This window comes from Patella vulgata, chromosome 1 (genome assembly GCF_932274485.2).
Source record: "Patella vulgata chromosome 1, xgPatVulg1.2, whole genome shotgun sequence".
Classification (NCBI taxonomy): Eukaryota; Metazoa; Mollusca; class Gastropoda; family Patellidae; genus Patella; species Patella vulgata.
In genome coordinates, this window is record NC_065879.2 from 95,020,424 (window position 1) to 95,038,163 (window position 17,740).

Consider the following 17,740-nt stretch of genomic DNA (forward strand, 5'->3'; position numbering starts at 1 on the left):
TTTTAATTTCGGGTTGAAATTAATTTCAGTAATTTCCTCCAGATTTGTACTGAAATTAAGTCCCAAGGATGTAAATTGATTTCTACTCCACATAAATCCAAAGTTATTGCATAATTTCTGTTTGGACTGTGTATTTTTACCTATCCAGATTGCAACTGTTTTTTCTATGTTTACTCTTAGTCCTGACATTTTAAAGAATAGTTTAAGTGTATTCATGGTTTGTATTAGAGATTCTTCACTGCCATCTAAAAACAAAATAATGTCCAAACGAATTTGGACATTATTAAGACGTTACGCGCCCTCATAAAGATGTTAAGAGGACGAGGTCGAAACAGATATAACGGCCAGCTCACTGAAATGAAATGGGGTTTAACTTCCTACTGTTCTGCTCCGACTGGGCTAATGAAGACGGGCATATGCCATACAGTGTGCTATGAGGGGAAATTTTGCCCGGGCAGCGGCACTATCGCCTACTCTTATAGCAAATTCCAACTGCCAAGGGATCTTTTACATGCATTTCAATGTATACACGGGACCTCAGTTTTTGTATCATCCAAAGGACTAGACAGCTGTCCTTGTGACCAGCTCACTATTTGAATACCTAAAGACATATAGGTTCATGTTTATGACGCGTTTTTACAGGAAATATTTACGGGTATTGGCATTCTGAGCCGTGGTCTTGAATCACGCGACCTGTCTTATAAAAATATGTCTATTTTAGTGAGTTCCTTCATTTCAAAACTAAAATCAACATATCTTGTGGATTCCCCCGAATATGGACCGAAATTAGGAATTTATTTGAGTGAAACCCGAAACCCAGACGTGCCATATTTGGGACCAACACTAAGAAGAAAGCCTCGTAACCAGTCCTTGCTTAAAAAGGTTCCCGAAATAATAGCCGACGTTGAAAATATGGAGGCATGATTTCCCCAGAACGAGCTACTTTCTGAGTTTTTCCCGTCAAATTTTTCAACATGCTCTTGCTGAGCAGTGGCGACGTCTTCCTCGGGTAGTGTTTTCTAATGTTCTGAGATCCATGAGAAGACGTTGTGTGGCAGTACGAGACGCTAGAGGAGGCCACAACCGTTTCTAAACACTTTATTCCGATTGTTCTCCAAGTCTGTCATGAATTGGGGGGAACTGTGACATCATGAACGTTATCAATGTCAGGGACTTTAGGCGAGACGTATTCTTGCTTTCTGTTGATGTCAATGTCGTCTGTGCACAACATAACACTAAAATAGTTGCCTTATACTAAATATTAAAAATCTAGTCCCAAAAATCCTGAGTGTCAAGTTTTTAAATTGGCTGAGTATATAAAAAAAAAATACCCATAAACTCACCGAAAAAATTGTATGTTCTAAAGAAAAATAGAAATTCATTAATAGAACTTAAAACATGTTAACACTGCCCTAGTTTTACCGCTATTCATTCACTATAATCAAAACTCACCTCTTGTCATGTCGGCCATCATGACATCCCACAATTCTCCCAGCTTTTTCTGAGGGAAACGGTATGTTACTCTCTTTCAACCAGGCTCTAAGTCGATGACAACTTAAAATGTTTATTATTTATAAAGTGTATTATTTATATTTACAATTACAATGATCATTTTATTTAGTTAGTGGATAACCCACATATTAGAGAACTGTAGTATATTACTGATTGTATATATTATTTAATAGTGTCTTATGTATATAAAGACTGTAAATATAAATAAATAAATCTAGCGAAAAAAAAAATTATATTAACTTTAAATGTATATTTGCAAAAAAAAAACCCCAATAGATTTGTTGATCACACAAATCTACAATCGTTTGCAATGGATTTCCTAACAATTTGCAACTGATTGCCTCTGCCATCACGACTGAAGTATCGCCAGCCTATATTAAGCCGTTCAAATTCCTAGTAGCCGAATTTAAAGAAGAAAGGGATGGAAACCAAAAATTCGTAGTTGCGGCATGTGACGAGGGATCGGCAATAAAAATATTCACGTCACAAAATTGAAAAAGGGAAGGGTTATATGTAATTAAACTGTCAAAAGATCTTAGAATGGTGTTCCATGCATACGTGTAGGACAGAACACTAGCCTTCCAAACACTGTACTAATATCCACGCCCTCTGAAACGATAAGACAGCCAGATGCCTCGTCTATCCGGAACTGGGCCCGAGAAAATATAAACAACCAACTGGTTTTAGTTCCACTTCGGACACGATACTAAAAGAAACGACAGCACCGACGGTCCCAACAGATTTCGTTATACATGGGCTATGAAAGTGAAAGGGAAGAATACCAAGACGAAATTTTCGATGTTAACTGTCCCGTTTCCATTCTTAGAACTTATCGCGCATGAATCGGGAGAAGAGCTTGTGATGAAGATAGAAGAGATAATACAAAAGGAAACAGTTATAAAACTAAAAATGGTCGGCAATAAATTGGGAAACCACGTCGGAAAATCCTGATAAACTTTCTCTGCCAACGCAGGGATCGTTGAGCTTTAAAAAAGGTCAAAACTCGATTATGGGTGTATTGTGTATGGATTTGCCCGCGAGTATTATCTAAAGAGCTCGACACCATACACAGCCAAGTTTAGGAGCCTTTCGTACATTGTGGAACAGACGTGATAAACTGGCCCTGCAGTATGCTACGAAAATAGCATCTTTACCAAATCATATTTCATTTAACACCAGATTTAGACCTCTTCATGAGCATTTGTATCTGCTAATGTTATTCCATCATTCAGTATTCGCATACAACCCCTTTTGTCTGAAACTGGTATTGCGAATAACCCTTTCTTTAAGACTCCGGCGATTTCGATCTAACACAAAATAAAAAGAGAGATACTAGCTCCACGGTTTTTCAGTGATTATACTCGAATATATACAGATGGTTCGAAAGATAATGATCAGGTAGCTTCGGCTACCATGACACCATCTGAGACTATTTCTGTCCGCCTTCCACCTGCTGCTTCCAAATTTACAGCTGAACTCCAGGCCATCCTTCAGGCTTTGGAGTTCATTCAATCATCATCTGATTTAAAATATATAATTTTTACTGATTCTTTGTCCTCGCTACAAGCAATACAAAACAAACAGCTTGATCACCCATTAATAGTAGACATTTATAGTCTGCTATTATCTAACGAGTTAATCAGCAAGGACATTGTCTTTTGCTGGCTCCCCAGCCATATGGATATCAAAGGGAATGATCAAGCAGACTCGACTACCAAGTCTGCTTTAGATCTTCCCATATCTGAATTTTTAACGCCATATAAAACTTTTAAATTTTATTATAAATAATTTCATTTAATGCCGCTGGCAACGGTCTGGGGATCTTGCAGGCACAAATAAACTTCATCACATTAAGCCCCTCTTAGGAGACTGGCCAAGCTCCTATAGAACCAGCAGGAGGGATGAAGTTTTGTAGCGAGAGCCACAACCAGAATGTGTTCACTGTCATGTTCCTTTGACAGTAAAACACATCTGCTCAATCACCTCAAACATATTAGATCTAAATATTACCGTTGTCAGTCAGAACGTCAGCTATTTGCTCAACCAGAGCTCTATGATAAATTGCTAAAGTACGCTTTACTCGTGTTTCTTCATTGTGCAATTTGCTTACCCGGGTTTTCTTCACTGTCGGATTATATTTTTGTTTTAGGAGACCATAAACAGTTAAGTTCTTTTTTTTATTATTTATTATATACTTTTAGGCAGATTAGATTAAAATATTTGTCTATTGTTGACGTTATTTAGGTTAAATATTCTCTCCCCCACATTATTTAAATTAGGTTAAGGTTATTTATTTTAAATTGAATATATAATTTTTGTGCCAAGACTCCCCCACCCCCATATTGAAAGCTGTCATTCGTGATTCAGAGTTTGTAGTAGTTTAAGAATTAATTATATACTTTTTGTCATTATTAAGGTTTAAATATTCTCCCCCAAATTATTTAAATTAGGTAAATTGAATGTAATTTTTTGTGCTAAGACTCCCCCACACCCCCATATCGATTTGCTTTATTTTAGTCATACCCAACGTTTCAAACATGTCTGGTAGACACGCTAAGCAGTGTCCTATTTTGTTTCTTTTCTTCCGAGTATATTACTCGGCATTTGGCAAGAGTTCGCTCAAAGAGTAAGGAAGAGGCGTTAAAAATATCCCGCGACTTTTCAGACCGCCAGTTCTTAATAAATTCAAAGATTCGCATGACGGATATATTAAGACCTGTCCCCAGTAGTGATGGCTGGGTAAGTTTCCCGGATGTGCAGAAACTTATAGAGGCAACGGGTGTTGAGGTTGTTATGGACAGTGTTTGGCCCGTTGCCAAGGCCAGAGAACAAAAGACCTTCAGGCGTGTCCGGTGTGAGTTAGACCCACTGGAAGAGTCCGAGGTCGAGACCCTGTAGCGACCGAGGGCCCGGTGACGTCATGAAAAATGAGCTCCAATCGGCGAGACTTTAGTTGACCTTTCTGGTAACTAGCTGCAGTTACCATGTTTCCGACCCGGACTTACACGCCAAGGTTATGCTGGAAGGCATGGCGGTGATGGTTAAGAACAACCATAGTAGGATAGCCGTCGCAAACACGCAGCGGCAAATTCAGCAACAGACGGAAGGCGTCAAATACGATATTTTGCAGCTGAGGGAAGAGCTGGCGCGAAACGTTCAAATCATCGATCGATTGAAAACGATTCGTGACAATCTGGCTCGCAGCCGTGTCAGAAATGACGATATATGAGTGACTACATTTTTATAACCAGGTACTTGTTTTGTAAGTTGCGTGGCATTCAAAGGGTTGAATGTACCGAGGTTCTAACCCTACGAGAATTTTACAATGGAAAAGCAGAGGTTTCTGAGGAAAGAGAAGACATGTTTATGTTTATAATAGCAGAACATAAAAATAACTGTCACGACGCCGGCAGGGTTATTGTCCCGGCTGATGTGTACGCCTTGACAGAAGGACGACCCCAAGATGAACTGCTCGAACAAGTTCTTCCGTCAATGGGCTCCCAAACGCAGTACACGACTGTGGCTAACAACATCACCCAATTTAGACTAAGTTACGGTTTAACCGTCATAAATACCACCGAATGCCGCGACACCGCCCAGTCAAAGGGCAAAGAGGACGGTATTACCCATGAACTAAGCATTAAGTCGTCCGCGGCATTGGGACAAACCCAGCGCTGCCGATACTTATTATCAAAATGAGGGTAAAGTAAGGGCAGGATTCAGCAACTTCGAAGTGTTGGAAAAAATTATTTATAATTTTAATAAGCTCCTTCCCTTCCGTATCTTCGGTTGTCACTTGATGAGATAATAAAGTTGTGGCAGGAGGCCCTATTTGACGCATATCCTGTTGGTCCCTACGGGTCCGTGCCCACCAAGGCCATGGCCGTGTTCAAGGTGAAAGATTACTACGGCCAAGTTGCGTTAGATAAAAAGGCGAAAACGCTAAAAAAATCTAACATCAAGATGGCGCGAGGCACAACACAAAGCCCGCCGTAGGCATTTTGTGGACACGTATCCACGTATTAAGTTGACGGATGCCAAGAGTGCCGACCCATTAATCCAGGAGAAGTTCCCTGGAGTCAATATGGAAAGATAGCTGGTTACGCGTTTCAGTACGTCACTAACCAAGCCAAGGCCAAACGCGGACAAGAAACGCGCCCATTGCAATTAACTGATCTTAAGCAGTTGATGGACATGCATTCCACACAGTCGTGTGATCATGTTGTTGTGAAGCGACATTTACCTGGGCGAGGAAGGGGGCTTTTCGCCATGAAAAACATTGAAAAATCCCAGGTAGTAATCGACTACACGGGGATTTATCGGACTGGTGCCAACGGAAAGCGCGGGTACGAGGCCCGAAGGGCAGAAATGGGCTACTTATTTCAATTCCATTTCAAAAGCACCACGCACTGGCGCGACGCGTGGGTTGATGACGGCAGTCAAGGACGACTCATCAATCATTCCGCCTACTGTGCCAATTTGAGGGCAAACGCGTGGATCTGCTCTGCAACGGTCGTCCCCATCTATTTTTCACGAGCACCCGCGAGATTCTGCCAGGTGAGGAATGAATGAATGAAATATGGTTTTATGGCACGTCAGCTCCAACCGGGCTATATTGCGCCAAACATATGGTGAATCTGAGACAAATTAAAACAATATCACATAAATGAATTTATATATGTAAATAAAAACAAATATCACAGAAAATATATTAATTAAAAATAAATATAACAAATCTTTTACATATATAAATATTTAAAACGATATACATGATTAAATATATACAATTAAAATTGATTATAAAAGTTTGTCTCTTTTAAAATGAATGAATGAATAAAATATGGTTTTATGGCACGTCAGCTCCAACCGGGCTATATTGCGCCAAACATATGGTGAATCTGAGACAAATTAAAATAATATCACATAAATGAATTTATATATGTAAATAAAAACAATATCACAGAAAATATATTAATTAAAAATAAATATAACAAATCTTTTACATATATAAATATTTAAAACGATAAACATGATTAAATATATATACAATTAAAATTGATTATAAAAGTTTGTCTCTTTTAAAAATGTTAGCACTTTGTCATATAGCTCCGGTTGAGCAAATAGCTGACGTACTGACTGGCAACGGTAATATTTAGATCTAATGTTCTTGAGATGTTTGCACTCAATCAAGATGTGTTTCACTGTCAAAGGAACATGACAGTGAACACATTCCGGTTGAGGCTCTCGCTTCAAAATGAAAATATGAGTTAAAAAAGTATGACCAATGCGAGAGCGACACAAAACAACTTCATCCCTCCTGTTGGTTCTATAGGAGTTGGGCCAATCTCCTAGGAGAGGCTTAATGTGATGAAGTTTATTTGTGCCTGCAAAATCCCAAGACCGTTGCCAGCGGTCATAAATAAAATGATTTATACACGAATTAAAATCTTTATATGGTATTAAAAAGGGTGATTGGGGAAGATCTAAAGCAGCTTTGGCAGCAAAATCTGCTTGATCATTCCCCCTTATATCTACGTGACTGGGGAGCCAGTAAAAGACGACGTCTTTACTGTTGAACTCGTATGATAATAGCAGATGATAAACATCTGCTACTAATGGGTGTTCAAGCTGTTTGTTGTTAATTGCTTGAAGCGAGGACAGAGAATCAGTAAAGATAATATACTTTAAAGATGAAGAGGATTGTATGAACTCCAAGGCCTGAAGAATGGCCTGGAGCTCAGCTGTAAATATTGAATGAATGAAATATGGTTTTATGGCACGTCAGCTCCAACCGGGCTATATTGCGCCAAACATATGGTGAATCTGAGACAAATTAAAACAATATCACATAAATGAATTTATATATGTAAATAAAAACAAATATCACAGAAAATATATTAATTAAAAATAAATATAACAAATCTTTTACATATATAAATATTTAAAACGATATACATGATTAAATATATACAATTAAAATTGATTATAAAAGTTTGTCTCTTTTAAAAATGTTAGCACTTTGTCATATAGCTCCGGTTGAGCAAATAGCTGACGTACTGACTGGCAACGGTAATATTTAGATCTAATGTTCTTGAGATGTTTGCACTCAATCAAGATGTGTTTCACTGTCAAAGGAACATGACAGTGAACACATTCCGGTTGAGGCTCTCGCTTCAAAATGAAAATATGAGTTAAAAAAGTATGACCAATGCGAGAGCGACACAAAACAACTGTAAATATTGAAGCAGCAGGTGGAAGACACACAGAAATGGTCTCAGATGGCGTCACGGTAGCCGAGGCTACCCGATCACCATCTTTAGAACCATCTGTGTAAATAGGAGCATAATTACCATACTTAGACCTTAACTCCCTAAAGAGAGATTGGAACACCGTAGAGCTAGTATCTCTCTTTTTATGTTGAGTTAGATCGAAATCGATCTTTGGGGGAGATATAGCCCACGGTGGAGTCCTAAAGACAGGGGTATTCGCAATACTGTCCAGGCTGATACCAGCCTCAGACAAAAGGGGTTGTATGCGAATACCGAATGGTGGAATAACATTAGTCTTCACCAGATACAAATGCTCATAAAGAGGTCTAAATATGGTGTTAAATGAAATGTGATTCGGAAGTGATGCTATTTTCGTAGCATACTGCAGGGCCAGTTTATCACGTCTGCTGTGCAATGAGGGCTCATGCGCCTCGACGTATAAACTGTCCACTGGAGATGTACGAAATGCTCCTAAACTGATTCTAAGTCCCTGGTTGTGTATGGTGTCGAGCTCTTTGAGATAAGACTCGCGGGCAGACCCATACACAATACACCCATAATCGAGTTTTGATCTTATTAAAGCTCGATATAATCGGAGCAAGACCTTACGGTCTGCTCCCCAGTCAGTATTTGATAAGACTCTCAATATGTTGAGGGCTTTCAGACATTTCTTTTTTAGGCTTTTAATGTGGGGGATAAATGATAATTTCTTATCAAATATCAGCCCCAGAAATTTGGTTTCATCCACAACTGGAAGGCGGTTGCCATCCAAATAAAGTTCTGGATCTGGATGCAAACCTCGTTTCTGACAGAAATGCATGCAGACAGTCTTGGATTTCGAAAAACGAAATCCATTTTCGGTTGCCCATTGTTGAAGTGAATTCAAACAAAGCTGCAACTTACGTTCGATTATCCGCATGTCTGTAGAACCATAGCACATCTGAAAGTCATCAACATAAAGAGCGCCGTTTGTACCTGGTTTAAGGCACGCTGGGATAGTATTAATTTTAATTGCAAACAATGTTGGAGATAAAATACTTCCCTGTGGAACTCCCATTTCCTGAGGAAATGGGTCAGAGAATATTGATCCCAGTCGTACCTTAAATGACCTATCTTCCAGGAAATTTTTAATGAAGATAGGTAAGCGACCTCGTAGGCCGAGGTTATGGAGGTCGCGCATGATACCGTGTTTCCACGTTGTATCATATGCTTTCTCCAGATCAAAAAATATTGCAACTAAATGTTGCTTCTGGATGAAAGCATCCCTGACGAACGTTTCAAATCGAACGAGATGATCAAGAGTGCTCCTTTGGACCGAAATCCACATTGGAGGTCTGTAATGAGGTTGTTGGACTCAAGGTACCAAACAAGCCTTCGATTGATCAATCTCTCCATGGTTTTGCAAATACAGCTAGTTAAAGCGATCGGACGATAGTTGGTAGGATTCGTATGATCTTTACCGGGTTTAGGGATGGGAATTATTGTGGCTTCATGCCACGAAGGGGGGAATTTCCCATCAACACAAATCCGGTTAAAAAGATCTAGTAAAATTAAGAGAGTGGAAAAAGGTAGATGTTTTAGAATTTGGTAGTGTATTTCATCTGGACCAGTTGCAGTGTCCCGAGCTCGCTTTAGCGAATCCCGAAGTTCTGCAATGGAAAAAGTATCGTTATAGCATTCATCATTACGGGACTTGAAATTAAGTCGCCTTTTCTCCTGCTGTTGTTTAATGCCTAGAAAGGCATTGGAGGAGAAATTGGATGATGAATTGTATGAAAATGTACTGGCCAGAGAATTAGCAATATCAGGAAATGTTGTTAAGGTGGTATTATCAACATTTAGATGGTTAACTGATAATGCACTACTTTTACCTTTAATCCTACGAATCCTATCCCATACCGGTTTTGATGTTGTACGGGAATTGATCCTAGAGACGTAACCTTCCCATGAAGACTTCTTTGCTTGACGTATGGTTCTACGGGCCTTCGCCCGGACCATCTGGTATGCAGCAATATTCTCCATGGAAGGATGGTTCTTTAGTCGTCTTAGGATACGATCACGCTCTTTTAGAGCGGATTTGCAATCGTCATTATACCATGGTTTATTGAAACGTTTTGGTTCAGTCGTGGTTTTTGGAATCGCCTGCTCAGCTACATCTTGAAGAATTGAAGTGAATAAGGCCATGGGCTCAACTGCATCTTCTAACTCCTTTATATCAAAAGAGAAGAGACACAAAGATTCAAACAGAGCCCAATCAGCCTTATGCAACATCCACCTCTGGGGTCTTTCGACCGGAGAGGGGCCATTATTATCAATCAAGATAGGAAAGTGGTCACTACCACACAGATCTTCATTTACTCTCCATGTAAAATCCTGAAACAGGACCGGAGAGCAAATGGTGAGATCTAGGGAAGAAAAAGAAGCTGTGGCAGGATGTAGATAAGTAGGCGAGTCGTCATTTAATAAACACAAATTATTAAGGTTAATGAAGTCCGCTATTTGTTTACCTCTGTTGTTATCATCTGGACTACCCCATAGCGAATGGTGACCATTGAAATCTCCCGTAATAATAAATGGGAGAGGAAGTTGTGCAACAAGGTCATCAAGATCTCTGGGATTAAGATGTAAACTTGGTGGAAGATATACAGAGCAGAGTGTTATAGGAATATGCAAAGTCACCCTTACTGCAACTGCCTGTAAAGGCGAGTTGAGTGTGACTTTACTTTGAGGGATATCTCCATTAAGAATAATAGAGACACCCCCATGAGCTCTACCATCACCAGCTGAATGATGATGGTAACCAACAAATTGTCTAAAAGACAAAGTGTCAGAATTCCGTAAAAAAGTTTCCTGTAAACAAATAGCTAAAGGATTGTGCTTTTGAATTAATAATTGGACTTCATTAAAATTTGGTTTTAAACCACGACAATTCCATTGAATAATGGAATTTACCATTGTCAGGGAATTTTATTTTTTGACGGCTTACCATGTGGGTCCGTATGGACATCCACGACGGCAATACCGTCCATCAGATCATCCCCATATCTATTATAGAGAGAGATTGGGTCTTTTGAACCCTTCTTCCCTCCCTCACGAAACTTTGCTAATTTATCTTTCTTTGAAGAATTACCCTTTAACTGCGATCCTGATCCAGTAGAACTGGAATCATGGATAACAGCTTCAAGGGGAGGCGAGGGAGATGACCCCTTGCCATTCTGAGAGGGCGTGTTAGGAATGATCCCAACAACTTCGGATTGAGGCAAGGAGGATGAACCCTCGCCAGTCAAAGAAATAATAGTTTCGGTCGAGCTCTCATTTGTTTGAGAGGAGCTCGATACCCCTTTATTATGATCTGATGTTATTGTTCTAGGCATTTTCTCTTTTCTAGGCCAGGTTATATCTGTCTGAACAGAAATAGATTTTGTAGATGCTTTGACTGCACTTGAGAAAGTTTTCCCTTGTGGTGCAATGGGAAAAGGTGCAGTAAGTTCTACCTGTTTCTTGGCATCGAAGTATGATATCTTCCGCTCAGACATAATCTGTTGAATTTTCTTCTCTTTCTGCCATACTGGACACTCGCGGGAATAAGCAAAATGCTTATCCTTGCAATTTACGCAACAAAACTCAGCCTGGCAGGTAGCGCTCTCGTGGCCATCATGGCCACAACGAGCGCAGGTGTCCTTACCTCTGCAGACAGTTTTGCTGTGTCCAAACTTTTGGCATTTATAGCAGCGAAGAGGATTAGCTATATAAGCATCAACAGGAATATTCAAATAACCTGCCTTGAGAGTCTTTGGAATGTCGGGACGATTAAAAGTGAGGATGTAGGTGCTGGTTGCAATCACCTTGTCTCCTCGGCGTACACTTATTCTTTTAACATGTTGGACGCCTTGCGATGAAAGGTATTCCACCATTTCATCCTCACTGCTGCCTTCAAGATCCCGACAACGAATAACTCCTCTACTTGAATTCAATGACCTATGTGGAGACACCTTGATAGGGATGTCTGCCAAAGATGTTGATTTAAGCCGCATTGTAGCATGCTGCTCCTTGGCACATTCTATCAATAATGTTCCATTCTTAAGTTTTTTGATAGCCTTGGGTTCACCGGCCAAGCCAGCGATACCCTTGGTTATCAAAAATGGGGAAACTTTAGAAAGGTCGGTAGAGGGATTGGGGAATCCATGTATAATATATTTTTGTTTCACCCCTCGTCGTCCCCCAGGTTACTGCCCTGCCTACTAAGGGGAGGACTAGCGCGGATATCCGGCGCATGGCCTCAGGGCTCGACGAGGGGTATACTCAAGCCAGAAAGTAAAAATACTTGTCTAACCTGATTGACCCAAGCCGCCGCTCTGTAGAATGTACTCAGGACACAAAGGTAAACTTGCTGAGTGAAAACAACAAAGCAATGAAATTGGAAAAATATACACTCTACAGAGCTAAAAACGACCAAAGCCGATTGATCAGAGTGGGCCACTCTGACCTCCCGTCTAGGTGAACCATGGGCCAAAGTAATGTGTTGCAGAGAAAGGGCTCGCAAGCCAAATCCCCACTCAATTACCAGGATTCCACTCTCCACCGACACGGGTCGCAACGCACGGCAAACACGTTGCCCCATTACAGGGATCCTTTTAGTCGCCTTTTACGACACGCAGGACATACGAAGGGTATATTCTTATCACCCCCTACACCCCAGGGGGGTTATTAATTAGAAACATGGAATGTCAAATTTCATGGTGAAGTTTTAATCGGAGAAGTTTAACTAGGAGGAATCCGAAAGAAAAGGAATGTATGTTTTGGAGACAATTGTTGATATATTTTTAAAAGTGCGGGGCAATGCCACAGAACTGGGCCACTGCATGTGTTTTGATAACATATAAAAAGGGCCAGACTAACATGCACATGCTTTTGTCTACGATATCACCCTAGATGAAAGTGGACGTAAAACTCTACAGACGAATGAACGACGCTGCACATGCTCTCTTGATATCCATTTATCCTATCCTATGGCGATTTGGATGGTATAACCGGTGTTTGACAGGATTTGGTGTTGTGGCAACACGTGAGCTAGTTCCCCTTTGTGCCAGAATGGACTAGCCCGTCTGACGTTTATTCATTTTCTGCACGTGCGTGGTAGTTTTTTTTATATAAAGGCCTGCGTTTGGTCCATACTCCCCCTACTTCAACTTAGACTTAGAGGATAGAGATATAGCGAGAGGAATTCCCGGTGCCAAGATTGCATAGACTGGATTAGCTTGTGTTTGTTTATATAATAAGGATTACTTGTAGTGAGTAAATAGCTTTATTTATACCCGGCTGAAATATATGTAGGCTTATATATGTGTTGCATGCTGCATGTAGCTTTATAGAGTAGTGGCTGCTTGATATAGATTATAAATTAACCTGCCCGTCAGTCTGTCTAAAAGCACCCCTCAACCTTACCCGGCCATCTCATGAAATGAAATGAAATGGAGTTTAACGTCCTACTGTTCTGCTCCTAACCTGGGCTAATGAAGACGGGCATACGCCATACAGTGTGCTATGAGGGAAATTTTGCCCAGACAGCGGCACTACGGCCTACTCTTATATCGAATTCCAACTGCCAAGGGATCTTTTACGTGCACGCCAATGGGTACACGGGACCTCGGTTTTTCGTCCCATCTGAACGACTAGACAGCTTTCCTTGTCAGCCACTCCGTCCTGCATCACTGACAAGGGAGAACCACGCCGGAAAATCTGGATGAACTTTCTCGGCCAATGCAGGGATCGAACACCCGACCTCCAGGCTAGCGAGCCAGCGTCTTGCCCACTTAGCCACATGATCCCCTAGGGGGACCCATAAGTGTTGATGAGTTTAGTGGGTCTCTGAATACAGTTGAGTTTGGGCGAGCCAAACTAACTCTAATAATCGTAGAAAAGTGTTACTAACTGTGGCTGAATAGAGATAAATTAGGTCTGTTATTATCTAAACAATATCACAGAACACAACAAACCTACCATCTGTTCGTTGGCCTGTCACTGCTGGTCAGTAACATCTGTCTGTTGGCCTGACACTGCTGGTCTGTGTTGATTTAAACCCCAAAATATAAACAATTACAATTCCACTCTTTTAAAAATTCTTCTTTGGCTTCTTTTCTTCGAGATAGTAATTCACCTTTCTTTTCCAAAAACCGGGACGGTTTCCGGTTTACGACAATCAAGAAATCCACCAACCCGAGTATCTCACAAATTTTAATAACATTTACATAGATAGAAATAAAATGGGGTTTAACGTCTTGCTGTTCTGTTCGAAGGAAAAGGGGTAAAATGCTGCAGCAATCTGTGTCAGAGTATTCGAAAGTCTTCTAATATCTCTGTCAAAGATGACTGCCTTCAACACACGGCGTCATATCACGCGACGTCAATCATTGGCGCGTGCATTGTTTACATAAGACTGTCTGTATTAATACCAAGGTCCACTCAAAGCTGAGTATTATGCTAGGGGAGGGTGGTGCGCATGTGCTGTTTATTCTCGTATATACGAGATGAAAGCCTCTGCCGATGTGGCTAGGACTGCTTTGTCTGGAAGTTGGTTCCAGTCTTTAATGGTCCTTGGATAGAAGGACTGTCTGAATAGTTCACTATTACACTGAATCTGTTTATAGTTTTTTGAGTTAGTTTTACGTGTTCTAGAAACACTTGGGATAAGTATAGGGACATTCGGTATGGCCACTAGCTCATTTATTATTTTGTAAAATAATACAAGTCTATGATCTCCCCGGCGTTCTCGTAGCGGATTTATACCCACATCGATAAGCATCTTAGTGACGCTGCTTTAACGTGAGTAATCCGATGTTATGAATCGTCCCCCCCTGGGGTGTAGGGGGTGATAAGAATATACCCTTCGTATGTCCTGCGTGTCGTAAAAGGCGACTAAAAGGATCCCTGTAATGGGGCAACGTGTTTGCCGTGCGTTGCGACCCGTGTCGGTGGAGAGTGGAATCCTGGTAATTGAGTGGGGATTTGGCTTGCGAGCCCTTTCTCTGCAACACATTACTTTGGCCCATGGTTCACCTAGACGGGAGGTCAGAGTGGCCCACTCTGATCAATCGGCTTTGGTCGTTTTAGCTCTGTAGATTGTACCTTTCCCAGTGTAATGCTTTGTTGTTTATTCACTCAGCAATTATCTACCTTTGTGTCCTTTGTACATTCTACAGGGCGGCGGCTTGGGTCAATCAGGTTAGAAATGTATTTTTTACTTTCTGGCTTGAGTATACCCCTCGTCGAGCCCTGAGGCCATGCGCAGGTTATCCGCGCTAGTCCTCCCCCTGGTAGGCAGGGAAGTAACCTGGGGGACGACGAGGGGTGAACTTTAAAAAAATACTTTCATGGATTCCCCAATCCCCCCCACCCCAATAGTTAAAGATATGAATAAATATAAACAGAAACGTCCGAGTTCAGATGACGTTTCGAATATATTTAATAATAATTGTAAAATGTCAAAGTCTTGGCCGAGGTTCCTCTTAATTGAGAGTCCCTCAAAAGACCTATCTAAAGTGTCGCCTTTTTTGATAACCAAAGGCATAGCAGGCTTAGCCGGCGAGCCTAAGGCTATCAAAAAACTAAAAAATGGAACACTCTTAATAGAATGTGCCAAAGAGCAGCATGCTACCATGCTTCTTAAATCTTCATCTTTGGCAGACATTCCTATTAAGGTGTCTCCTCATAGGTCTTTAAATTCAAGTAGAGGTGTAATACGTTGCCGGGACCTTGAAGGCAGCAGTGAGGAAGAAATGGTAGAATACCTTTCTTCTCAAGGTGTACAACACGTCAAAAGAATTAGTGTTCGTCGAGGAGATAAGGTGATTCCAACAGGCACCTACATCCTCACATTCAATCGTCCCGATATACCAAAGACTCTCAAGGCAGGTTATTTAAATATACCTGTGGATTCTTACATATCCAATCCTCTTCGTTGCTACAAGTGCCAAAAATTTGGACACAGCAAAACTGTCTGCAGGGGTAAAGACACCTGCGCTCGTTGTGGCCATGATGGCCACGAGAGCGCTACCTGTCAGGCTGAGTTTTGTTGTGTGAACTGTAAGGGAAAGCACTTTGCTTATTCCCGTGAATGTCCAATATGGCAAAAAGAGAAAAGAATCCAACAGGTTATGTCTGAGCGAAAGATACCATATTTCGATGCTCGAAAACAGGTAGATTTATCTGCATCGTTTCCCATTGCACCACAAGGGAAATCATTTGCTAGTGCAGTTAAAGTTTCCACCAGATCCATCTCCGTTCAGACAGACATATCCTGGCCAGATAAGCAGAAAATGAAGACTTTGACAACATCAGATCAAAATAAAGGGGTCTCAAGCTCTTCTCAGTCATCTGAGAGCTCGATCCAAACAATTTTGCCCTTGTCTGATGAGGGTTCATCTTCCTTGCCCCCAACTGAAGTTATTGGGACCATTCCCAATACTTCCTCCCAGAATGGCAAGGAATCATCTCCATTGGGTAAACCGAAAGCTGCAACTTCTGATCCCAGGTCCACTGGGTCAGGATCGCAGTCATTGGTTATCCCACCCTCTCAGGAAAAAGTATATATTTCAACAAGACAAAAGAAATTAGCAAAGTTGCGTGAAAAGAATAAAAAGGGTTCACAAGACCCTATTATCCATTTCACTAAATATGGGGTTGATCTGATGGACGGTATTACCGTAGAGGGGGTCCGTAATGACCCCATCGGCGGTAAACCGCCACCAATAAATTATCCCTGACAATGGTAAATTCCATTATTCAATGGAATTGTCGTGGTTTAAAACCAAATTTTAATGAAGTTCATCTTTTAATTCAAAAGTATAATCCTTTAGCTATTTGTTTACAGGAAACTTTTTTGAGGAATTCTGACACTTTGTCTTTTAGACAATTTGTTGGTTATCATCATCACGCAGTTGGTGATGGTAGAGCTCATGGGGGTGTTTCTATTATTCTTAATGGAGATATACCTCAGAGTCAAGTCACCCTCAACTCGCCTTTACAGGCAGTTGCAGTTAGGGTGACTTTGCATATTCCTATAACACTCTGCTCTGTATATCTTCCACCAAGTTTACATCTTAATCTCAGAGATCTTGATGACCTTGTTGCACAACTTCCTCTCCCGTTTATAATTACGGGAGATTTCAATGGTCATCATTCCCTCTGGGGTAGTCCAGATGATAACAACAGAGGTAAACAAATAGCGGACTTCATTAACATTAATAATTTGTGTTTATTAAATGATGACTCGCCTACTTATCTACATCCTGCCACAGCTTCTTTTTCTTCCCTGGATCTCACCATTTGCTCACCGGTCCTTTTTCAGGATTTTACATGGAGAGTAAATGAAGATCTGTGTGGTAGCGACCATTTTCCTATTGTAATTGAAAACAATGGTCCCTCTCCGGTCGAAAGACCGCAGAGGTGGAAGTTACATAAGGCTGATTGGGCTCTGTTTGAATCTTTGTGTCTCTTCTCGTTTGATGCAAAGGAGTTAGAACACGCAGATGAGCCCATGACCTTATTCACTTCAATACTACAAGATGTAGCTGAGCAGGCGATTCCAAAAACCACGACTGAACCAAAGCGTTTCAATAAACCATGGTATAATGACGAGTGCAAATCCGCTCTCAAAGAGCGTGATCGTGTCTTGAGACAATTAAAGAACCATCCTTCCATGGAGAATATTGCGGCTTACCAAATGGTCCGGGCGAAGGCCCGTAGAACCATACGTCAAGCAAAGAAGTCTTCATGGCAAGGTTATGTCTCAAGGATCAATTCCCGTACCACATCCAAGTCGGTATGGGATCGGATTCGTAGGATTAAAGGTAAAAGTAGTGCATTATCAGTTAACCATCTGAATGTTGATAATACCACCTTAACAACATTTCCTGATATTGCCAATTCTCTGGCCAGTACATTTTCATTCAATTCATCAT